We start from the raw sequence: 24,966 nt of genomic DNA on the forward strand, positions 1-24,966 counted from the left end.
CTGTCCTTGGCAGGTGCCCCTTGAGTGCACTAGACCCCCAAGGGCTCCCACTCTTCCACAAGGACAGGCCATGTAGCTTCAGCACCTGAGACTGAGCCTCTGGCTTCAACACTCCTATTTCAACCTGTGAGCTCTGCCAGCAGGTCCAGCCGAACTACACTCCTGTTCAGAGACTGTTCCTCAGTCAATGCACAGAGCAAGTTTGTGTTGTGACACTCGGCAGACTTTTAAAACATAGCAGGGTTCATTAGTCAACTGAAATACAGCACTGAACGTCTTTAGATTAGCAAAGAGAAGCAAATACGACGATATAGTCCATACTGGGCAATGCCCTTGAGCCAGGCTGCTGTAGAAAACAGTTTGGTTTCCTTTCACTGAGCCTGTCCATTTGTCTTTGCTCCAGTAGAGCTCCCTGTGTCTGCAAACCCAGTTCTTCCTGCTCCCAAAAACATAACGAGTCCGTGTATGTTTCACTCAGCCAAGCTGAGATCCTCCCATGGACAGGTGACAATTATTCCCTTGTCTCTGTCAGGTATTCCACTGATGTAGGTTGGTCCCAGCCTGTCCTTAATGACCCATTCATATCACCCCATGACAGCTCCGTGACAAAACACCTCATGTCTCCTGCTCTTTATAATCATGGCAATACCAACCACAGAGGGAAACTGAGGTGTGTATTGGCATCACCAAAATTCCTGCCTCTCTCACACACACACGGCTCACAGCCCTTGGAGAGAAAGCAAAGCTCGGGAACTGGAGGTTAGTCCAGTGAACACAGTGGAGGACAAGCTGCAATCCTCACACCCTGGTCAAACAGGAGAGGCATGTGGGTCCCCACCCATAGAGAGGGGCTGGCTAGAGGCCTGATACCCGAGAGGCCATTCCTTGAGCAGACCATGGAGGCAGGTCAAAGGCTTCGCTACCCCAGAACTGTGGCATCGCAAAAGCACATTTTGGGGAATTAGGAAATCTAGTGACTCAGGTGTAATGGGAGGGAGAATTAAACTCCCCCAGTGTATGGAGAAGGCTGGGGAATTAAACACTAAAATTCAGGAGCAACAGCCCCTAATTCTTCCGAAAAGAAGGAAGTTTGGGGTGGGCTTTAGCAATTAGGTTGCACCACATTCATAGATTGGAATTATTAATTAATAAGTGATGTAAATCATGAGTATTAATGCTTGATGCTTAATTATGGACTTCCCAAAGGCCACGTATGGGTTGGGGCAGCTATTGACATTCTTGTAGTCAGAGAAAAGGAGCAGATATGGTATATAGCCATCCTAAGGAAGTGGATAAAATACCTCTCCTAGTTACCAGTTTTTCATTTTGTCGGGTCCCTGAGACAGTGTAAACTGAAGCAGGGCTCCCTTCTGATGGGCTCCCTTGCCCGTCGATCTTTCTTTCCAATGGTGTCCGTATCTTGTAAGTATGCACAGTGCAAAACCCTCTTTACTGTACTTATCTTAGTTTAATCGTTACGTGTATTGAGCCTGGCCTATGATTTCAGTTATAACTGTCTGGATTAAATCACGTTTCTGCGCGTTTCACCAAATTCCATCTTCTCAATTAACTCTGAGTAGCCCTGTACAAGGGCAAGTTGTGCCCCAACCTGTAATCTTATGTGTGTAGAAACTGTCCAGGCTACACCACCGCCCTGTGACATCATCAGCCAAGCGCCCATTGGTGCCTGGGAGGTGGCCCTGGTGTGGGAGGGAGGATTCAGCAAGGACTCCGGGTCGGAGGCCGGGGTCACTGTGCATTGAGATGGGGAGGTCATATGGGGAGGGGGGTAATGAGTGGGAGAGGGAGGTCAAGAGTTATAATAATAATAATATTTGGTGGGGGGAAAACGTTTAATGAAGTGAAACTGAACAGAAAGAAAACTGGAGTGGAGGCTCTAAAGCAACAAGGCTTGGGTAGGGATTTGGGGTTAAAGGTCTGGGATCCCCCAGAGCTCTGGATCCCCAAACCTCTCCTCCCTCCCACTGACCCCCCCACCCCGCTTCCCGGGTGCCCTTCCCCACACTCCTCCCCTTCTTCCCACTACTCTCAGCTGGCACCACCTCCGGCCACCTTGGGAGCTTCTTGTGTTCCCTCCTCGTCTCTCACAACCTCCTCCCTCCCTGCTGCTTCTTAGCTCTAACCCTGCACACCCCCTCCCCATGTCCTGGCACCCCAGAATTATCTACTCCTCCCTTCTCCTCCCCTCCCACGGCTCTGTTCTCCCTTCACCCGTGGGCTCCAGAATGGCAACTTTATACACTCTCCTATCAAAAGAGGAGCTCACCTGACTGTCACACAAGCCAGGCATGAGTCACACACCTATTAACTCAATTTAGAATTCTACAGGTGGCGTATTTTCCTCCTAAAATGAGGAAACGGCATGAAAGCTACAGTGATTAATGTAGTTATTAAGGTATCCTATAAGGATACATTAAATGCAATTTTAAAATGACTGTTGGCACCAAAAAGGCAAATGTCCAAAAATTATTCTAGTGGGTGGGGGATAAGGCAAAAAAAGTGGGGCAAGGGAACTCGTCAAAACTTGTATGACAATTAAAGGTATAAAGTTATCACTACTCAGGTTTTTTAGAGCCCCCACAGCTTCTAATAACCCAGGGGACAGGAATCCTTACCCAGCGAGGTCACCGTCTCATAGTTCTCCTGCATGACATCCCTGTACAGGGCTCTCTGAGCAGGGTCCAGCAGAGCCCCCTCTCTCCTGGTGAAATACACAGCCACCTCCTCGAAGGTCACCGGCCCCTGAAAGAGTGAGAGTCCAACACTCAGTACCTGCTGCCCCACTCACAGCCCCACCACAACCCCACATGGGGGAAAGGAGCCAATCAAAGGGAAGCTCTGGGTGGCTCATGGTCAGGAGTCCCACCCCCACCCTGCTCAGAGCAGCCAGGAAACACCAGGGGGAGGGGACGAAGCGAGAGCCCCTTGTCTCTCCCAGCAGATCCATCAGCCCCCTACTAGCCACAGACGGATACAGGAGATGGAGCCCCTAGCAGGGCGCAGGGAGAGCTCGCTGGCAGGGAGCCCAACGCTGTTCTCATTGTGAAGAGCTGGACAGGACCAGACTTAGTGGGGGGCAGACGACATGACGGTCCAGGGGGGCCTTGCTGAGGGGTGTCCTGTCTCTCCTCCCCCCACTTCTCTTCAGCTGGCTGCCCCTGCACCTGTTCCTGCAGCCCTGCCCCCTCCCCCACTGGGAGCTGCCCCTGCCAAGCTGCTCCCAGGAGCCTCCCGTGTGCCGTGCGGTGGGGGGGGGGGAGTTTGCTGATGTCAGGGTGGCCCCACCCTCCTGCCTCTGCCCAGTCTCTGCTGAGCTGAGCGGGTGGGACAAGAGTCTGTGCTGCTGCCTCTGGGTCAAAAGTGGGAGCTGCTGGCCCCTGCTGCTGTGTGCACGAGCTTTCGGACTAGTGAGTGCCGCTGGGCTGGGAGTGACAGCGGGTGTGTCTCACCCCCGCCCCCCCACACACTCACCCCACAATAGACACTTCAATTACTGTTATTACTTCTTTTTACTTCCTGTCAAAATGCACAAAGTGCACATAGTCTCTGTAATTTTATTCTTTCACATTCGGTCAGGATGACAGTGCTGGTATTTTAGCTTTCTAACTGGTCTGTGCATTTCAAAATTTTATTTCTGTCTTATGCTTAAATTCAATTCTTTGAGTAATGAGTTCTAAAATGCCTCACCTGTCCTGGCTGGAGTAATTATCATTATTACTGTTATTACCGTATTGTGCTTTGTCATTCATTATTTAAAATGGTACAGTCAAATAACAGACTCTACATTTTGCATGTACTTACCTTAGCAGGGCTCATTTAAAAAAAAATTAGCTAAACTCAAAACTTTAGACACTGTGCAGATGAAGATCACTTATCTTCAGATTGTATTTTTAAATCTGTCTGTAAAGTAACTTACAATGTCTATGAAAATAAATACAGTTCCAAGTATGATACTAATAGCAATGATGGAGTGAAATGTTAGTGAGTCACCTACATGATAGTGACTAGTTAACACAAATGCCGAAATAACTAGAGAAATAAATTCCCATTCATAAAACAGAGAAAAAAATCTTTAATCCCCTATGTAAACTAAGTAAATATGTTTTCAGTGGAATGAAAAACAATTGACTAAAATAGAGGAGATAATGGCAGTAACATGGAGCGTGTCTGTTAGAGAAAGTAAGCAGATTTTATTTATTTTTATTTATCTCTACTAAAGACGGGGTAAAAAGTATCAACCTTGTGTTTCTGATACCTGCATTAAAGCTCCAGAACTGATACCTCAAGGCTTGGGATAGGGAATATCTTGCTGTATTGTCTCCTGATTGTTCTAAATTTACTTTTAAATTTAATATGTGGCTGTATTAAGATTATGGGAAAAGAGGTACCAAGTGGTAACAGGGTGAACAATTAGCAGGAAGATTAATTTTAAATAATTTTTTTTGTAAAGGCACCTCTGTTTCCAAATGTGCCTTAACCACAGGATACAGGTTGTGTGTCAATGCTAATGAGGTATAATCAGAATCACATTATAAAAAGGGGGTGCCCAGAGCAGGAAAACTGAGCTCCCTATGGGAAATTCCAGCAGGAACCATCCCTCTACTGATGATCAATCCATGCGAGACACCTCAGACCCTAATACTATTGAACAGGATGTGAGTAGAACTAGAGTTGTAACTTTTGCACAGATCTTTATAGAATGTCTATATGCTGCAGCTTGGGTATTCATAACCTTAACTGTAACTTCAATAAAACTTGTAAAACCGACTAGACCTTGTACCTGTGAATGTCTGTGTGGTCACTCCCCTTGGTCTGTGTGTGTTCCTAGAGACTGTACATTTGAAGCAAGTAGCAGAGGCGACTTTCACTCTGTTAAGCTTGAAACTGTCGCCACCAGAGCCGACCCCGCGGCGGTGTAATGCCACATTACAAACTGCACTTTAAATAAAAGGCTGCACAATACACCACACACCAGGCCACCCTCACTTCTGCGCTGCTGCTGCTGGCGGTGGCATGGCCTTCAGAGCTGGGCGCTCGGCCAGCACCCGCCGCTATCAGGCCGCCCTGCCAGCGCTTAATTTGTGCCATGGCTGAGCTCTGGCACCTCTTTCAATACAAATTAAGCAATAGAGGGAGGCACTGGGGCCTGGACGTGATGGTGGGGAGCCCGTGAGGGCCAGGGGTGGTGGGGGGCACCAAAATACAAGTTCACCCAGGGTGCCATTTTCTCTAAGGCCAGCCCTGGAGCTGGGTATGGGGGAGGGGCATATCCCCTAAGGCCGTGGTTCTCATGCAGGGGTCCCTGGACCTCTGGGGGGCTGCGAGCTGGTTTCAGGGGCTCCTCCAAGCAGGGCCAGTGTTAGACTCGCTTGGGCCCAGGGCAGAAAGCCCAAACCTCCCTGCCTGGGGCCATGAGCCCTGCCACCAGGGGCTGAAGCCAAAGCTGGAGCAATTAGCTCTGTGGGGGGCCCTGTCACATGGAGCCCCAGGCAATACCCCTGTTTGCTACCCCCTAACACCAGCCCTGGCTTTTCTGTGCAGAAAACCAGGCATATGCAGGGCAGTGGGGGTTTTATAACATGTTGAGGGGCCTCAGAAAGAAAACAGTTGAGAACCCCTGACTAAGCCTCATTGGTGGGTGCCCCTCTACATCTCACAGCCGCCGCTGGTTAGTCGGGTGAGGCTCCAGCCTTGGGATTCTGCTCCCTTTACCTAGCCCCACCTAGGTGTGTTCTTTGCTCTTCCACAAATCAGAGCATTTCCACCTTCTAACCTTATGGGTCTGTTCCTAGAATGGAAGCCACATATTAAACAAGTCCCAACAGGTTTGCTACACCCTGGCTTCCTCCCATTCTCCACCCTGTGAATTTCCTGCCCCACACCAACCTCTAAACCAGACTGCCCAAGCCTCCCACCTCCTCTGTATCTGCTGTCACTCTCCCTCCAGCAGGAACCCACCAGTAACCCCCAATAATCCCTACCTGAATGGGATCCTCTGCAGCCATTTCCCTTCCCTGTCCCATGGGAGGATGGGATGAACCGGCGCGAGACATGAGCGTCATTCTGCAGCCTGGCAGGATGAGAAGGGCAGTTGTGGATGTTTCAGAACTGGCTTTAGTTCATTTCACATCACAATTCCCCCAGGCCCTTTCCCTGCAGACAGACATCCTAGACTCTGCCATGCTGGAAAATGCTTGATCTCTTTATTACAGTGTAGACCTGACCCCTCCTGCCAGGGGTAAATCCACAGACGTTTTTCAGCCTCTGCAGTAATAAAGTCTCTGAACAAAATGCTAGAAAGGAGCAGAACCAAAGGGGCTGGGCAGGCTCCATAGGGGACACTGGTTCCTCCTTCCCCACCGGTGCCCCAGCCATGCCCTGTGGCTGGCAGAGAACGGCCACCCCATCTCCACCCCAGAGGGAGCTGTGTCTCAGGGCTCCCCCAAACAGCACCCAGGAACCCCCATCCCTTTTGGGGAATGACTCAGGGCAACAATTTCCCACCCAAACAAAGACGAATTGCTGCTGATGAAATGGGGGGTGGGGGGAAGCCCCCCAAATATGAGGAGAATTTAAATCGACATTTGAAAATTATAGAAAAAAAATCAGGAAAAATAAGAGACTAGAGAGTCAACAATTTTAGGAAAAACGAGGGAATCTCCTTGGGTTTGACAGTTCTGTGTGGTAAGGGGAGAGAAAAGGGGGAGAACTAGAGAGACTTGTTACCAGTGCTGGGGAGGGAAGTGGCACAGACAGGAGAAGGAGGCAGGTATCTCCCCCCCCGACTCACACACACTCTCCCCCTGGACTTTCCCGGCTGCACAGAGACCGTTCAACCCCCGCCTGCCCCACTGCCCTTCCCCCGCCTGCAGCTCCGGCTTCTCCCCTCCCCGCCAGCCACACAACGGGGAACCCCCGGGCCCCAGGCTCTGGCCCCACCTGGATCCCAGCGGGGCCGGGGGCAGATCCTGCTGCAGCGGAGAACAGCGGCTCCGCTCCGGCCCGGGCGGCTCCAACGCTGCTGGCAGCACGTGACCACCAGGGAGCAGCTGCTGAGCCCGGGCTCTCGCGTCACAATGTGCCAGAGCCCCGCCCCCGGGAGCTGCCCCGTCCCCGGGCTGTGTCAGAGCCCCGCCCGCAGGAGCTGCCCCGCCCCCGGTCTGTGTCAGAGCCCCGCCCCCAGGAGCTGCCCCGCCCCCGGGCTGTGTCAGAGCCCCGCCCCCAGGAGCTGCCCCACCCCCGGGCTGTGCCAGAGCCCCGCCCCCAGGAGCTGCCCTGCCCCTGTCTGTGCCAGAGCCCCGCCCCCAGGAGCTGCCCAATGTCCCATCTCTGGGCTTTGTTCTCCTGCCTCCTTGTTCCCAGCACCCACCGCTCCCAGCTGCTCCCTTCCTGTGTCTGCAAACACCCCCCCGGGCCGGCTGCAGCGCTCGCTGGGGCTGTCTCCAGTGGCTGAAGTTGCCTCCATCTCTGCTTTACCTGGGGGGGGGGAGAGAGACAAAGCGAGGAGATGGTCCCAGGGTGTGAAAGCAAAATTAGGGGGCTGGGAAAGAAGGACTGTTTGGAAAGGAGGGTTTTTTGCGAGGGGAGGGGAGGTCATTCCTGTATGGGACCAACTGCCGGTGGGGGGAGAGAGAGAGAGAGAGAGAAGCGACACGCAAGCTGCGCTCTTTCCCCAGCAGCAGGTGGGCCACGCCGTCTCTCTGCTGGCCTGGCTGCCCGGGACGGGACCCGGCTACCACTACAGGGCAGGCAAGAGCGGCGGCCCGGGCGGGCAGGGGGCGGGGCCCGAGCGGAGGGGCGGAGCCGCGGGAGCGGGTATGCAGATCTGTGTGCGAGCAGAGCATTGTGGGAGCGGACGCAGGCTGCCAGGCAGGGCCCGACTTTGGCACCGGGAGCTCGGTGTGGGGAAGGGACGGTGTCCGGGGGCCGCGTCGGGGCAGCTGTCGGCAGTGGGGGCCGGTGTGGGCGAGGCCGGCGGTGGGGGTGCGGCGGTCCGCCCCGTGTGTTATAAGTGTGGGGCGGGCGGTGGCCAGGCAGCAGGAACTCATACTTAGCTGGCAGGGGAGATACCATGATCATGAAGGTGGTTTTCCCAGGGTGAGGCTCATCCATTGCACTGCGGGTGTGCTGACCCCTGCGATTTCCTCAAATGTGGGAAACTCAACTGCATAATTTGTGGTAGTGGGGGACTGCGTTCGCGCTCTCCCCTGCTGATTGGTTTGAACAACAGACAACTGACAGTGGGCTGTTTAGACTTAGTGCACTGCAAAGCAGATTCTCAGGAAAGCAGTTGTTATTCTGGGCCTTTGGGAGTGCTCTTTTCCACAGGCCCTGTACTTCTAGGTATCTTTGTCACACGTTTCTCCTTGTAAGCAAAGCTCAGCTCTGAAACTTTGCTTGGGTCTCTCTGTGTTCTTGGCTTTCCCTGGTCTTTTGCAGCTGATCTGCTCTCTAGTCTGCTTTTGGGGGGGGGCTTGGACAGGTGCCTTCCTTGGCTTTAAGGGGAGCTGCCTGCCTGCCTGCCTGCTCTGCTTCTTTCCCTGCTTGTAGCTTCTTGCCCGGCCCTTCTTCTCGGGCTCTTCCTCCTTTGACGGGAGGACGGCCTGTCCAAAACACCTGTCCCACCTGGTCTCCTCGTCCAACAGGCAGCCTCGCCCCCTGCCCTGGGGCCGCTTTGGCTTTCGCTGTCTGTTCCTGTCTCTTGGTGGCCACCCTGTCTGTGCTACGGAGACTAGGCTGTCACAACCCCATGCTGGAGGAGGGCTTTCCGTCGCTTGAGGCCCACCCACCGCCTCCCCGAATGCCCTTTAGCTACGCTGCGGGTTAGGGCGGCGTGGCCGTGTCGCCCAGGAGCGGGTTTTCCCTTTTGCACACCTCTGACGGACGGAGCTGTTTTGACTTAACTGTTCAGCACGCACCGACCCTCGGGCCTGGGCTGCACGGGGAACGTAAATCGGCGCGGCTACATCAGTCCGCGCCTTGGTCGGAAGAATTCTTCCGTCGACCTAGCTCCCGCCTTTCGGGGAGGTGGATGGCCGGCACCAACGAGGAAAACCCTCTCCAGGACCCTTCTCCGGGAACAGTGCCCTTCCGTTTGGGGAGATTATGCTGCTTTAAAAAAGAGAAATTGTTTAACTGCCTTTCTCTGAGGCAAGGTTGACTTTGTATTGCTTCCCTCGTGGCTCCTTATAGCAGTTGTGTTCTGAAATCTTTAGGGTTTGACTTCATTTATGATGAAATCTTGCTGTAACTTTATTCTAATTTTCAATGAGTAACTAGACCTGAGCTGTTTGGTGTGTTAGTGGAGGATTGTTTAAAAACCTGGGATTCCACTTTCGGCTGCCTTTCCATTCCATTTCCTCTGAAAGCCACCGAAAGCCTCCACTTCCCACATAACTCTCTCAAACCTGCAGTCACCAGGCATACAGAAGATGCTTACAGTTTCACTCCATATGAGTCCAGTTCCTCGCTGTTTCCTGTCTAACCACTGCACACATATGGTATCCCCTCCCTACCCGGAGCTGCTTCCTGGCTTTTGCGCTCAGGACAGGAAAACGAGAATGGAGAGGTAAGCTGTGCAGGGAACTCTTCCTCAGCTCGCACTCCACCCCCCAAGGGCCTTTCGAGGTCTTCTACGGACTTCAGGTTTCATTTGATTTCCAAGGTTTATGGGCTCATTAATTAGCCATCTCTCCTAATGCAGGGATCCTACGGGTCAGACCAAAGATCGATGGCCCAAAAGAGCTAAGAAACAGAAATAAAGGTGAGCGCTAGGCATTACATTCAGATGAGCATCCAGAATCTGACTGTGCCCTGGCAAGTTCAACGCTGCCGAAAAGAAGGAGCTCGTCAGGTCCCTCTGCTAGCACCCAAATCTGGTGGCTAGTCAGTCTGCTGGGAAATAAGGAAAAGGAAATGAATTAAAGGAGTCAGGCAATAACAAGGAAATGAAGAGCTTTGTCGAACGGGTTCTGTCTGATTGACCGTCTTCCCAGCTACCCGTCCAAGTTAAAGACCTAGCCCAGTATCCTGTCTGCTGACAGCGGCCAATGCCAGGTGCCCCAGAGGGAATGAACAGAACAGGGAATCATCAAGTGCTCCATCCCCTGTCGCCCATGCCCCGCTTCTGGCAAACAGGGATACCTAGCTAGGGATACCGCTGGCAAAGCGCCATAGATGGACCTATCCTCCATTAATTTATCTAGTGCTTTTTTGAACCCTGTTATAGTCTTGGCCTTCACGACATCCTCTGGCAAAGAGTTCCACAGGTTGGCTGTGTGGTGCGTGAAGAAAGACTTCCTTTTGTTTGTTTTAAAGCTGCTGCCTATTAATTTGGTTTGGTGACCCCTAGTTCGTGTGTTATGAGAAGGAGTAAATAACTCTTCCTTATTTACTTGCTCCACGCAGTTCATAGTTTTATAGACCTCCCTCGTATCCCCCTTTAGTTGTCTCTTTTCCAAGATGAAAAGTCCCAGTCTTATGAATCTCTTCTTAGATGAAAGCTGGTCCATATCCCCGCATCATCTTTGTTGTCCGTTTCTGAATCTTTCCCATTCCCATATATCTTTTTTGAGATTGGGGCGACCGCATCAGCATGCAGTATTCAAGATGTGGGCATACCATGGATTGATATTGAGGCGATATGATAGTTTCTGTCTTATTACCTGTCCCTTTCTTAATGATTCCCAATGCTCCGCTGCACATTGAGTGGATGTTTTCAGAGAACTATCCAGAATGACTCCCAGATCTCTTTCTCGCGTGGTAACAGCTAATTTAGACCCCATCGTTTTATAGGGATAGTTGGGATTATGTTTGCCAATGTGCATTACTTTGCACTTTTGAGCACCGACGTTCATCTGCCATTCGGTTGTCCCGTCACCCAGTTTTCTGAGATCTCTTTGTGGCTCTTGGCAGTCTGCCTGGGACTTAACTCTCTTGAGCAATTTTGTATCATCTGCAAATTTTGCCACCTCACTGTTTAGCCCTTTCCCCAGATCATTTATGAATAAGTTGAACAGTACTGCTCCCAGTACAGACACCCGGGGATAAGAGAGGGAAGATCCTCTTCTGACACTGGCAGACCAGGTGCCAGCTCATGCCAAGGCCCCTAGGCCTTACTGAAAAGTGACAAACGCATGGCTGGAAACTAGTCTTGCTCACCTGTTTGTTAGTGTTGTTAAAACAGGCATTAGCTTTATAAAAAACGTGTTTAGAGTTTATGACAAGCTCGTGAGTTGCTGCATGCATTATTCTCACCTATAATAGCCATAGCCCATGTTGTAAGGTGATATATAAGCGTTGGCACTAAAGCTGTAAAAAACCCCTTGCCGCCGCCACGCCACCAGTCAGGAGAGAAGTATTACCAAGTGTGAAATGGTAGTTTATCAGAAGAGGCGTCATCTCCTTTCCAACAAGAGAAGGCCCTGACTGAGACATCAGGCAAGCCACTGTGGATCATCCGTGGACAAAAGACTTGGTTGATTGCTCCTCCTCACACACCTCCGAGGAGGCAGAGCCCTGCACAAACACTTGCCCCCATCAGCTTGAGCTCTGGGGGAATGGAATAAAAATCCCTGTCAGGAAGAAACTGTTGTTCCCCCCTCCCCACGATGCTGCTTGGACTTCAGGGAGACGGCACACCTTCTAAGCAGCAGCAAGGGATCCTGGCTGTTTGGCTAGGGTTAGCCCTAAAGGACATACAGAGCTTGCGTGTTACAGCAGCTTCTACTACCCCTGGGTAGCAAGATAGAGTCAGGGTGCCCAAGGGGTCTGTCTGTGACTCCATGTTAAGGCTGTTCTAGTGCCTGAGGAGTTCACACTTGATACTTGGTGGGTGAAATTAAAGTGAGGAGCCCCGCTGCCTGCCAGCCCCAGGCGCCGGGGGCTGCTGCTCTCTGGGGCTCTGGCCACACTAGAAAGGTAAGTTTCTAGCTTGCCTGGTTCAGAAAACCAGAAGGGAAAGAAAGAGAACCCACATTACATTTTTTAAAAAAAGAATCCTCCTGATTTGTAAGCCACTGTCATGATTTGGGGGATTTTCCAATAGCGAGGATGGCAACAATGAGAAGCTAAGGGTTATTATGTAGCATTTAGATTACAGTAGGCTTGGGGGGGGGGAAATCAGGATTGGGGCCCCTGTGTGCTGGGTGCAGCACGACACCTAGTGCCTTGTCTTGATCTTACGAACCAAGATACATAGAACGTAGGCCGGGTGGGGAGAAGTCTGTGTAACTCATGCAGTTGTGGATATACACGTGACCTCAAATATTACCAACCGCCCCACCCCACCCCCCAAAAATACAAAAAAAAAACAAAAAAATCCCATCTCCCCAACAGACCCAGAATCTGGAAAGCATTTGTCCCTCATACTGTTGAAAAGACTCACAGCAGAAAGAAGGAGTCCAGCTTCTTAAATAACTCTCTAGCAAGAAAAAGAAGAACCTCTAACATCTATAGACTCACAAAACACTTCCAAGAAACTGTAAAGAAAGAAAAACACCCAGATTTTTCTGCTACTTCAAAAAACATTTGCTTTAAAGAAAGTATCACAGTTCAACTCTTTTCTGCTTTTCTAACCAGAAGGTTCTCCTCTAAAGGAGATACACCGATCCTGGAAGCACTGCAATACCAGATCAATGCATAGGGCAGACAAAGCAAGCTTCTGTTCTAACCCCCCCTGCTTCAAAAATCAAGTTAATATACAGTCCTCACATCAAGGATGTATCAGAGATTAAACTGATAAGAACAGACACAACACTTTGATCTGAGCTCCAAGGAGCCCAAAAACAATACTCACATTCTGCTATGCACGCACACCCCTGCGCCCACCCATTTCGACCTCACCAGGACGAGCTCCCAGAACCGCAACAACCACCACAACTCGGGAACTCTACCTGAGAATCACTTCCCCAAAATGACTCCAGTGGAAGACTTCGAAGCAAGAACCCTTAACACACAATTCTGTTCAAAGACAGACAAGTCTTGCAGATGCCTTCCTCTCCCTGGTTTCCCCTCTATACTCCTAATTTCCATAAAGCCACCCACTGACCTGGACTACCAATCTCTCACTGTTAACTCTTACAGCAAAACAGGGTAAAGAAAGCCTATGCAGGCGCTATTCCACAGCCCCGAGGCTCTTTTCTGCTCCTTCCCACAGAACTAGCTCAAACAGACAGTCAATTGCATCAAAGCAATTCCTTGCCATTTGGGGCATTGGTGCCCCTTAGTCCCTCTGAGGTGATCGGCTGGTTCCTTCTGGCCTGAAACGCTAGGAATCTGACTCAAAGGGCCACAGCCTTCCTCTTCTTCTGCGCCTATGAACTAGCACTCATCTGGGCAAAACGTTGACCGTTTCCTAAGTTAAAACACTGGTGTTTTCCCCACAGGAAAGGGATGGACAATTTCTCTTCTGTGGGAAGACGAGGGAAACCATGCAATCACCTTCTGGAAGGTATATTAAGGAGGGCGGCGGAAGAGCCCTCACGGACTAGACTAAGAAAGCAGCTCTTGAACTGACCTTCCAACAATGACAAACTAAAATCTGCAAGAGCAGCCTTTCAACTCAGGGGCCCAATAAGAAGCCGTTACCAATAACTAACCGAAGAGTTACAAATGACTCCAAACCATACACTTTTAGGAAAAACCAAACGTTAACACAAACAACAACGCATTTCTTTGCTGCTCTTCAACCGTGATACTCTCCTCCACCGTTCCTCCCAAAAACATACAAAACCAAAGAGCCAGTAGAATGCACATCACAAAACAGTCCCCTGCTAGCTAGGAAACAATCTCACTAACATGAGAATCTTAAAGTAAATAAACCATTTTCAGAGCTCTGAGCTTTTTTCATATACTATAGATAAGCTTCAGCCAGTGACACCAGTTCAGGTAGCCCCCTTCTGTTTTTCTCACAGCAGGCAACAGCCTTGCCAAAGCAAAGCCTTAAAAAATTGGGTACAAACTCATAAACATTCCTCTCCACGGAAAAATGCAAAGGGAAATAGGCTGGCCAGGGGCATGAGGACAATGGCCCAGACAAACGGGGAGGGACTTGGTCCAGGGGTGGAGGAAGACAGAAAAAGGGACAGGCATGGGATTGGCTTCCTGTCTTTTTCCCTTTGCTCAGCATTTTACCTGTGACTGTAATGGGGAGACTTGAGAAATACCTGTGATGCTGGCGAGGTAGGTAGCTGCCCTGAGAGCACAGAGCTGAGCATTTTCCACTGGGTTGCTGCCTGCACCCCCAGCGCCTGGCCATGATCGTATAGTGGTTAGTATTCTGCGCTCTGGCCGCTGCAGCCTAGGTTCGAATCCGGGTCACGGCATTGCTTTTTGGTGGGGAGGGGCTATCCTGCAGCACGCCTCGTGGCTCAGTCTGATGGCGTCCGTTTGCAAAGAGAGCCATCAGCCGGTCCTTAGTTTCTGCTTGGTAAAGGCAAGTCAGTGGGGTCCATTGGTCAGAAAAAGAGTACCAGGACTTCTTGCTGGGCGTCAGGGTCCAAAAGCAACGCATTACCTCCTGGAAAGGGCTGTGTTTCGAATGTCCATCCAGTGCGCGTTGAAGGGAAGGATCTGCGTGCCTGGGAAGCTGCGTCCCTCCAGAGGCGCTTGAGAAGCCAAAGGGGCCATGGGTGAGTTTGCGATGAGGTGAGTGTGAAGGGTGGAAGGGGGAGGGTGGCAAGAGGAGGTTTTGAGAGGAAAAAAGGTGCTGCTGAGCTGGTAGGTGAGGGTAAGGTCCCAGGCGGGTGTTGTGTGAGGAGCTGTGTAGGCCCGAAAAGGCGTTGTGCTGGGCAAGGGCAGGTGAGGAGGGCCAGGGCTTTTCCCAGGGCTGTTACTGCAGCCAAAGCCTTTGGGAAGCAGAAGAGGGCCATCTCGCTAGACGGTTAAATTCACAACTCTTTCAACTCCCAGAGCCCTTCTACAGCACAGATGATTTCTATACACCTTCACCGTGAGCCAAATTGGCAGGTTTCCGGGAGCCCTGTGAGTCCGATGTTGTTTTAGTCTCCCTGCTGATTTATTAGGAGAATAAAAGATGGACACCAGAACTGAGGCAGACTACGGACACCGCATTCTGAGAAAACAATGGTGAACCTCCAACTCCAGCAGTGTGGGCCACATAGACAAGTAACCAGCACCCACAATCTTTACAAGCTTTTTTCCAAAATAACTCATCTTTTGGAAAAATAGGTTGAGCCTTTTTGACAATCTGGCTAAAGATTTTAGTGCCTAACTGGGAGCCTAGTTCTTCTGCAAATCTGGCCCTAGCGGTGGGTGTGAGACCTTCTGAAAATTCTGGCCAATGTGTCTGGAAGCTCCAAGAAGCATCGCAACTTTGAGCATTTACTAGAACAGGATGAACAAAACCTTCCTTCCTTGACCTACAATCACCTTGATTCCAGGTTGAGGTTTCAAGAGAATTGATTTGATTCTTAGATGCACTGCGAAACAAACACCCTCCTGTAGACATTGGAAGGGGGAGGCTGAAATGGATCTGCCACTAAACCACGTTGCCTTTCATCAGTAGCCACCTGAGCAAGAGGGTAACCACTGGCCTAGAGGTGAAAGGCCCATAGCCCATGCTCAGAAGCCTTCAGCGGCTAGATCTTAGGAATGGAAAAGCAATGATCTTTCTCCGGGTGTTACTTCCAAAGACTTGTATATAGCGCTGGGTGAAAGGTTTTTGGATGAATATTATATTTAGTGAAATATTTTGGTGGACCCAAAATGATTGTTTGGTTTGGTTTGGTTTCACCAAGAAAAGTGAAAAGAAAAGAAAAAGATCTTGGGTCAAAGTGCAATGTTGTTCTAATGTAGGTTAGGCTCGGTAAGAAGGAAAAACTAAATTGTTTGCACAAGTAAGTGTATTTGTGTAAAAGGGTGCAGAGGCTGGGCTTTAAGGGGCAGATAGCCATATTGTAGTAGTTGGAAGCTTTGCTTTCCCCATGGCCTCTAAAGAGTTTCCAAGCATTCTGAAGGAGGCCAGGAAGTTGCATTCTTCTGGTTGAACTCCAAGCGAGGAAGGCAAGGTAGACTTTTGTTGAAGAGGATAACTCCCTGACCGGGAATCGAACCCCGGCCGTGGCGGTGAAAGCACCAAATCCTAACCACTAGACCACCAGGGAGATGACAGTTAGGGGGGTTGGGCATAACTTTCTAGGCCTACTTTCTGTCCAACTGAGGCCATTCGTTCGTCTTCAAAGGAGGTTAACACAAGCTCTGAGCTCTTCGTTTCCTTACGGTTCCCTTCCTATTTTTAGCACTGATATGAAAAAGAAACAGAAAACATATTAAGACAATTTCCAGTATTGTTATACATTGAGGCCATGTCTTTTTTTTAAAAAAAAAAACGGTTTTGTTGCTATCTTGTTTTACTCTCCATGGGCTTACAGAAATGTATGAGGGATGAATAAGATGTGGTGGAATCGTCAGCCTTAAGCAATCTCCATCCCAATGAAGAGGGCTGGTGGAGGATTTGAGAAAGAAGCAGTTATCTCAACTACTGAGCGCTGGCGAAGATATAGAAATAAGTAGAGAAGCTCTAGATGGCTGCTCAGGGGGAGGGGGGCAATCAGCTTCTGAAAGGTTATTTTTTCCCTCTCTTGCCTGGGCTAGAAGAGACTCAACTCTCTTAGGACCATGGAATTGTCAATGTGTCTTGTCTTCATGATGTACTAAAGGTCTGAGACCGCCTCAGCTGGTTGAGAGGACAAAGAGTGGATTCCGTTATGCTCTGAGACTCTAAGGGAGAGAGTGATGTCGAAGAGTGCAAGATGAACCGCCCAATGTGGGGCTTGAACCCACGACCCTGAGATTAAGAGTCTCATGCTCTACCGACTGAGCTGGTCCTCAAGGGGTAGCAAAGGCACAGACAGTGCAAAAGAGCGAAGGAAGTTTCTTTGCATGCTGAGATTCGTTTCCTGACATTTGCCTTCTTTCCTGGTTCCTTCGCGCTCCAGCTAGCAAACAGGGCCCGTTCCAAGGCTAGTTAGATGCTGGTGTCTAGACCAGAGAAGTGGGAAAATCATCTAGCAGCTGCTCAGAGAAACCTGGGTGGGAGGGTGGAATTTAGGATTCTCCCACCAGGAGGAGGTGCTGTTTCTCAGAAAAAGCTTCTCAGCGCCCAAAGAGGGGGCAGAGAAGACAGTTCCCCGCCGGCCGCCAGACACATCTTTTCGCAGGGAATCAGAACCCCCTGGGGTAAAACTCTTCCAAGGATGTGCGGCTCCAGGAATGTCAGAGAAGGGAAGGACTGTTTGCTTTAGGAGGTGGGTGCGGGAACCTGCAGGTCCTTAGGTCCCTCCAGCGTCCGATGAAAGCATTTGGGGGGAAGGGGCCGGGATAGACAAAGACAGGAAAGACGGGCTTGCGGCTCCTGTGCAAACACCATGTTGCCAGCGGTCCAAGAGAAGCGGGTGGGGGTTCGAGCATTTTGGCTGCTTCCTGAGGGCACGGAACTCACAACCTGGCAATGCTCAGAGCCCCGTTCCTCGGGAGTTTTCTTTGTGTTGGTCTTGTGATGCTGAGGAGGAAGCTGAAGCATCATTTGAGTTTGTTTCAGTGCCTTCGGTTGGGCTAAGGTTGTGACCCTGAGCACAGGGTTCCAGCTCTTAACCCTGAGGGAATGGACAATGGACCAACTTAATCTGTTGGACAGAAAGTAGCCAGAAAAATCTAATGATGCTTCCGGTTCCTCCGTCAGGATCACAAGAGAAACACAAAAATCCCAAGAGGAACAATTCTTCTCTGCTTTGTTACCTCCATCGCAACCCTCTCCACCTCTTCTTCTGCCTACCTAGCGGCTCTTTGATGGAGAAAGATCCTGGAGCGGATAGAATTTCTGAGATACAAACTGAGAGAGAGGCTTTGAGACCTCCTGATAGGATGTTGACACAATCTAACAGGGCTCTTGGTTGTAGCTGCCTCCTGTCTCTGCTCCCTATGTTGTCAATTCTGTGCCCTCATGAAGCAGCCAAACCAGAGTACGTAGAGCACCCAGTTTAGGGCTCAAGCCCAAACCCTGAGACTAAGAGTCTTACCTTCCCTTTATCAGTGTCTACTGTACTGCTCCCTTCTTCCTCCACCTGTATATGTTTGACATCCATACCTGCCCAAGATCAAGCAATGCCAACTTTCTGGTGGGGAATAAACTGGAATTTACCCAACTAGGTGCCTTGAGCGCATGGATTCCGAAGGTATTTACGATTCCCTCTAACTTCTCTTGCCGCTACTCTAAGAAAGCTCCTAAACAAGGGCTCTTCCAATATGTTACAAGGGCAATTGAAACCAGGCCACCCCTTGAGGTGGAATCAAGAGGTTGTGTCAGGAGTGGGATTTGAACCCACGCCTCCTGCAGGAGACCAGAAGCCCCAGTTGTGGGAAAGACAGAGCCTTGAGTCTGGCGCCTTAGACCACTCGGCCATCCTGACGCTGGGGCAAAAGCAGCTCTCTCAACCCTCCTTTTCTTCAATATTGTATGAGCCGCTCAAGGAGGCCAAGACAGCATCTCTCGTTCACCACCTACATCACATCTGGGTTTTAGACACCATCACCCTCATCTAAAGTTTCAGGTTTCCTACAACCCTGTGCCTTCTGAGGTGTTCTAATCTCCCCCCTCACTTATTAGATGGACACTAGGACAGAGGCAGAATAGAGACACTTAGCTTAATGAGAACCTCAAACTCCAGCACGGTGGGCCACAGAGTCAAGCAGCCAGCACTCACAATCGGTACCGGCCTTGTTTGGGTTTTTTTCCCAAACTAGCTCAGCACTCAGGGTGTTGAGCCATTCTGGAAATCTTGCTAAAGAGTTTGGAGCCTGAATGGGTGTTGAGTTCTTAATAAAACCTTGTTTTTGTTTTGTTTCCCAAGAAAATTGGGGACAAAAGATTAATCTAGGTGAACCTGGATGTTTACTGCTGTTTTCGTTCAGCTCCACTAGGCTCTTTCGAAAGCTGGTCCGTTCCCCATTACAGAGGTCCAAGCAGAGAGAGTGAAGGAACCCTGTGCTCAGCATCACAACCTGAGCCTGAGGAAAAGCACTGAAACACGCTCAAATGACGCTTTAGGTTCATCCATCATAATCACAAGAGCAAGACGAAGACATCTCAAGAGGAAGAGTCCTCGGCTTTCATTTACCCCATCGCAACCCTCTTCACTTCTTTTTCTGCCTACCTAGAGGCTCGTCCAGGAAAATCACTCAACTGATTATAATTTGGGCAGAGAAACCCAGGCAGGGCTTGTGCTCCCCTCCATGTGAGCGGATAGCACTCTGACTTCTCACGGGTCTCTCAGCTTTGGCTTCCCCAGTTTGTCAACTCGGTGCAGGCAGGAAGCAGGCTCTCCTCGGCTTTGGCAAGCCACTTTCTGTCCAAATTGGGAAACCGGTCCAGTCTCCATTCCCTGTGAGAACAAGAGCAGAGAGTTCACCAGCTGAACCCAATCCGAGGCATTGAAAAAAATGGAATTATGCTTCCCGTTCCTCCGTCAGGATCACCAGGGAAACACACCAAAATCCCAAGAGGAACAACTCGTCTCTGTTTTATTTACCCCCAACGCAATCCTCTCCGCTTCTTCTGCCTCCTCGAGGCTCTTCCAGGACAAAACTCATTGAGCTGATAGGATTTGGGGATGGAAACGGAGAGAGGGGGTTTGACACCTCCTGAGAGGATGTGGACGCGATAGAACAGCTCTCTCGGTTTTAGAAGCCTCCTAGCCTGGCTCTTTTGTCAATTCTGTGCCATCAGGAAGCAGCGAAAGCAGGGTAGGTAGGGCACCCGGTGACGTTGCACTCCATACGTTTTATGAAAAGATGCTTATAAGTGTGAGTATGATGTAAGTGGAATATACTTGATTCAAAAGGTCTCTTGTAAGGTATCATAACAAAGGTTCTAACCTACTGAATATATGCCTCCTATTTGTATGCATGTCTCATTCTTGTCTCTGAAGCTGGAAATATGAAGTCTAACTCTGAGGTCCTATTGTAATTGTGCAAAGCGTGGGCCACTAATGGTGGTTTAAAACCTTGACGGCTCCCATTGACAATTGGTTGTAAATGGTTTATTGACCTGCAAACCTTCCTGTGTACGTGTGGGCCAACCCAGCAAGAATGGAAACTAGGGGGTCTTACAGAGACCACGATAGTGGAATCCATCTTAAATCTGGTATTTTTCCGTTTAGAAGGAAGGGTGAGGACCCAGAGAGACAAAAGATTCCCGCCTTATGCCAAAGTTATAAAAGGGGGTGAAGCAGGACAAAGGGGCTGCCAGTCATGAGAAAACCCCTGCCAGTCATGAGAAAACCTAAGATGTCTGCTGGAAGTAACAAAGACCGAAGCAGGGGAAAGGATTGGGCCCAGACTAGGCAGGAGTCTAGTCTGTGAAAGAAGCTGATTGGAACACCTCTGAGGGTGAGCTATTCCCTGGAATCAGTTTCTTAATGTATTAGGCTTAGGCTTGCGTGTTTTGTTTTAGTTTGCTTGGTGACTTCCTTTGTTCTGTCTGTTATTACTTGAAATCACTTCACTCCTACTTTTTAACCTTAATAAAAATGACTTTTGTTTATTAATAAACCCAGAGGAAGTGATTAATCCCTGGGGGAGCAAACAGCTGTGCATCTCTCTATCAGTGATCTAGAGGGTGAAGAATTTAGAATTTACCCTGTATAAGCTTTATAGAGAGTACAAGGGATTTATTTGGGGTTTTGGATCCCACTGGGAGCTGGGTGCTGGAGACAGGTGCTGAGCTGTTTTGAGTTAAAGTCTGCAGCTTTGGGGGTGTGGCCCAGAGCCTGGGTCTGTGTTGCAGCAGGCTAGGGAGTCTGGCTCAACAAGGCAGGGTTCTGGAGTCCCAAGCTGGCAGGGAAAACGGGCTCGGAAGTAATTTCAGTCCCAAGGGGATCTCTGTGACCGAACCCATCACAGTGGCGTAGTCGAGCAGGATATGTGCACAGCTGATTGCTTTGAGACACTGGTAGTGATTTTTAAGCGTGTTGCCCGGAGGACAGACAAAGTGCTTATTCGGGAAAGGGAAGATGACAACTTTGGTTGCCAAATTGGCTGGGAAAGCTCTGGATATATTCAGTAAGCTGCCTATTGCTGATGCTTCAAACTATGGTCTATTTAAGGAATTGGTTTTGAAACAGTTTCAGATTAGGCCCGAAACCTAGAGGGTTAAATTCACAACTCTTTCAACTCCCAGAGCCCTTCTACAGCACAGATGATTTCTATACACCTTCACCGTGAGCCAAATTGGCAGGTTTCCGGGAGCCCTGTGAGTCCGATGTTGTTTTAGTCTCCCTGCTGATTTATTAGGAGAATAAAAGATGGACACCAGAACTGAGGCAGACTACGGACACCGCATTCTGAGAAAACAATGGTGAACCTCCAACTCCAGCAGTGTGGGCCACATAGACAAGTAACCAGCACCCACAATCTTTACAAGCTTTTTCCAAAATAACTCATCTTTTGGAAAAATAGGTTGAGCCTTTTGACAATCTGGCTAAAGATTTTAGTGCCTAACTGGGAGCCTAGTTCTTCTGCAAATCTGGCCCTAGCGGTGGGTGTGAGACCTTCTGAAAATTCTGGCCAATGTGTCTGGAAGCTCCAAGAAGCATCGCAACTTTGAGCATTTACTAGAACAGGATGAACAAAACCTTCCTTCCTTGACCTACAATCACCTTGATTCCAGGTTGAGGTTTCAAGAGAATTGATTTGATTCTTAGATGCACTGCGAAACAAACACCCTCCTGTAGACATTGGAAGGGGGAGGCTGAAATGGATCTGCCACTAAACCACGTTGCCTTTCATCAGTAGCCACCTGAGCAAGAGGGTAACCACTGGCCTAGAGGTGAAAGGCCCATAGCCCATGCTCAGAAGCCTTCAGCGGCTAGATCTTAGGAATGGAAAAGCTTAATGATCTTTCTCCGGGTGTTACTTCCAAAGACTTGTATATAGCGCTGGGTGAAAGGTTTTTGGATGAATATTATATTTAGTGAAATATTTTGGTGGACCCAAAATGATTGTTTGGTTTGGTTTGGTTTCACCAAGAAAAGTGAAAAGAAAAGAAAAAGATCTTGGGTCAAAGTGCAATGTTGTTCTAATGTAGGTTAGGCTCGGTAAGAAGGAAAAACTAAATTGTTTGCACAAGTAAGTGTATTTGTGTAAAAGGGTGCAGAGGCTGGGCTTTAAGGGGCAGATAGCCATATTGTAGTAGTTGGAAGCTTTGCTTTCCCCATGGCCTCTAAAGAGTTTCCAAGCATTCTGAAGGAGGCCAGGAAGTTGCATTCTTCTGGTTGAACTCCAAGCAAGGAAGGCAAGGTAGACTTTTGTTGAAGAGAATAACTCCCTGACCAGGAATCAAACCCGGGCCGTGGCGGTGAAAGCGCCAAATCCTAACCACTAGACCACGAGGGAGATGACAGTTGGGGGGGTTGGGCATAACTTTCTAGGCCTACTTTCTGTCCAACTGAGGCCATTCGTTCATCTTCAAAGGAGGTTAACACAAGCTCTGAGCTCTTCGTTTCCTTACGGTTCCCTTCCTATTTTTAGCACTGATATGAAAAAGAAACAGAAAACATATTAAGACAATTTCCAGTATTGTTATACATTGAGGCCATGTCTTTTTTTAAAAAAAAAAACGGTTTTGTTGCTATCTTGTTTTACTCTCCATGGGCTTACAGAAATGTATGAGGGATGAATAAGATGTGGTGGAATCGTCAGCCTTAAGCAATCTCCATCCCAATGAAGAGGGCTGGTGGAGGATTTGAGAAAGAAACAGTTATCTCAACTACTGAGCGCTGGCGAAGATATAGAAATAAGTAGAGAAGCTCTAGATGGCTGCTCAGGGGGAGGGGGGCAATCAGCTTCTGAAAGGTTATTTTTTCCCTCTCTTGCCTGGGCTAGAAGAGACTCAACTCTCTTAGGACCATGGAATTGTCAATGTGTCTTGTCTTCATGATGTACTAAAGGTCTGAGACCGCCTCAGCTGGTTGAGAGGACAAAGAGTGGATTCCGTTATGCTCTGAGACTCTAAGGGAGAGAGTGATGTCGAAGAGTGCAAGATGAACCGCCCAATGTGGGGCTTGAACCCACGACCCTGAGATTAAGAGTCTCATGCTCTACCGACTGAGCTAGTCCTCAAGGGGTAGCAAAGGCACAGACAGTGCAAAAGAGCGAAGGAAGTTTCTTTGCATGCTGAGATTCGTTTCCTGACATTTGCCTTCTTTCCTGGTTCCTTCGCTCTCCAGCTAGCAAACAGGGCCCGTTCCAAGGCTAGTTAGATGCTGGTGTCTAGACCAGAGAAGTGGGAAAATCATCTAGCAGCTGCTCAGAGAAACCTGGGTGGGAGGGTGGAATTTAGGATTCTCCCACCAGGAGGAGGTGCTGTTTCTCAGAAAAAGCTTCTCAGCGCCCAAAGAGGGGGCAGAGAAGACAGTTCCCCGCTGGCCGCCAGACACATCTTTTCGCAGGGAATCAGAACCCCCTGGGGTAAAACTCTTCCAAGGATGTGTGGCTCCAGGAATGTCTGAGAAGGGAAGGACTGTTTGCTTTAGGAGGTGGGTGCGGGAACCTGCAGGTCCTTAGGTCCCTCCAGCGTCCGATGAAAGCATTTGGGGGGAAGGGGCCGGGATAGACAAAGACAGGAAAGACGGGCTTGCGGCTCCTGTGCAAACACCATGTTGCCAGCGGTCCAAGAGAAGCGGGTGGGGGTTCGAGCATTTTGGCTGCTTCCTGAGGGCACGGAACTCACAACCTGGCAATGCTCAGAGCCCCGTTCCTCGGGAGTTTTCTTTGTGTTGGTCTTGTGATGCTGAGGGAGGAAGCTGAAGCATCATTTGAGTTTGTTTCAGTGCCTTCGGTTGGGCTAAGGTTGTGACCCTGAGCACAGGGGTTCCAGCTCTTAACCCCTGAGGGGAATGGACAATGGACCAACTTAATCTGTTGGACAGAAAGTAGCCAGAAAAAAATCTAATGATGCTTCCGGTTCCTCCGTCAGGATCACAAGAGAAACACAAAAAATCCCAAGAGGAACAATTCTTCTCTGCTTTTGTTACCTCCATCGCAACCCTCTCCACCTCTTCTTCTGCCTACCTAGCGGCTCTTTGATGGAGAAAGATCCTGGAGCGGATAGAATTTCTGAGATACAAACTGAGAGAGAGGCTTTGAGACCTCCTGATAGGATGTTGACACAATCTAACAGGGCTCTTGGTTGTAGCTGCCTCCTGTCTCTGCTCCCTATGTTGTCAATTCTGTGCCCTCATGAAGCAGCCAAACCAGAGTACGTAGAGCACCCAGTTTAGGGCTCAAGCCCAAACCCTGAGACTAAGAGTCTTACCTTCCCTTTATCAGTGTCTACTGTACTGCTCCTTCTTCCTCCACCTGTATATGTTTGACATCCATACCTGCCCAAGATCAAGCAATGCCAACTTTCTGGTGGGGAATAAACTGAATTTACCCAACTAGGTGCCTTGAGCGCATGGATTCCGAAGGTATTTACGATTCCTCTAACTTCTCTTGCCGCTACTCTAAGAAAGCTCCTAAACAAGGGCTCTTCCAATATGTTACAAGGGCAATTGAAACCAGGCCACCCCTTGAGGTGGAATCAAGAGGTTGTGTCAGGAGTGGGATTTGAACCCACGCCTCCTGCAGGAGACCAGAAGCCCCAGTTGTGGGAAAGACAGAGCCTTGAGTCTGGCGCCTTAGACCACTCGGCCATCCTGACGCTGGGGCAAAAGCAGCTCTCTCAACCCTCCTTTTCTTCAATATTGTATGAGCCGCTCAAGGAGGCCAAGACAGCATCTCTCGTTCAACACCTACATCACATCTGGTTTTAGACACCATCACCCTCATCTAAAGTTTCAGGTTTCCTACAACCCTGTGCCTTCTGAGGTGTTCTAATCTCCCCCCTCACTTATTAGATGGACACTAGGACAGAGGCAGAATAGAGAC

The 24,966-nt window shown here is 49.6% G+C and overlaps 1 protein-coding gene and 6 non-coding genes across 7 annotated transcripts in view; 2 read left to right on the top strand and 5 right to left on the bottom strand.

Moving 5' to 3' along the window:
- LOC120375373 (zinc finger protein 850-like) overlaps positions 1-24,966 on the top strand; it is a 477,476-nt gene that overhangs the window by 319,078 nt on the left and 133,432 nt on the right. The gene's annotated exons all lie outside the window — the stretch shown is intronic.
- LOC120376192 lies at positions 8,068-8,231 on the top strand. The gene has a single exon (XR_005587099.1). It is a non-coding gene; the product is annotated as a U1 spliceosomal RNA (small nuclear RNA).
- Positions 12,616-12,811, bottom strand: LOC120376395. The gene has a single exon (XR_005587275.1). It is a non-coding gene; the product is annotated as a U2 spliceosomal RNA (small nuclear RNA).
- Positions 16,074-16,145, bottom strand: TRNAE-UUC. The gene has a single exon. It is a non-coding gene; the product is annotated as a tRNA-Glu (tRNA).
- Positions 18,341-18,449, bottom strand: TRNAL-CAA. The gene is made up of 2 exons: positions 18,412-18,449; positions 18,341-18,386 (listed from the first exon to the last, which is right to left on the bottom strand). It is a non-coding gene; the product is annotated as a tRNA-Leu (tRNA).
- On the bottom strand, positions 23,085-23,163 carry TRNAK-CUU. Its single transcript has one exon. It is a non-coding gene; the product is annotated as a tRNA-Lys (tRNA).
- Positions 24,631-24,739, bottom strand: TRNAL-CAA. Its single transcript has 2 exons — positions 24,702-24,739; positions 24,631-24,676 (listed from the first exon to the last, which is right to left on the bottom strand). It is a non-coding gene; the product is annotated as a tRNA-Leu (tRNA).

This window comes from Mauremys reevesii, linkage group 12 (assembly GCF_016161935.1).
Source record: "Mauremys reevesii isolate NIE-2019 linkage group 12, ASM1616193v1, whole genome shotgun sequence".
Lineage (NCBI taxonomy): Eukaryota > Metazoa > Chordata > Testudines > Geoemydidae > Mauremys > Mauremys reevesii.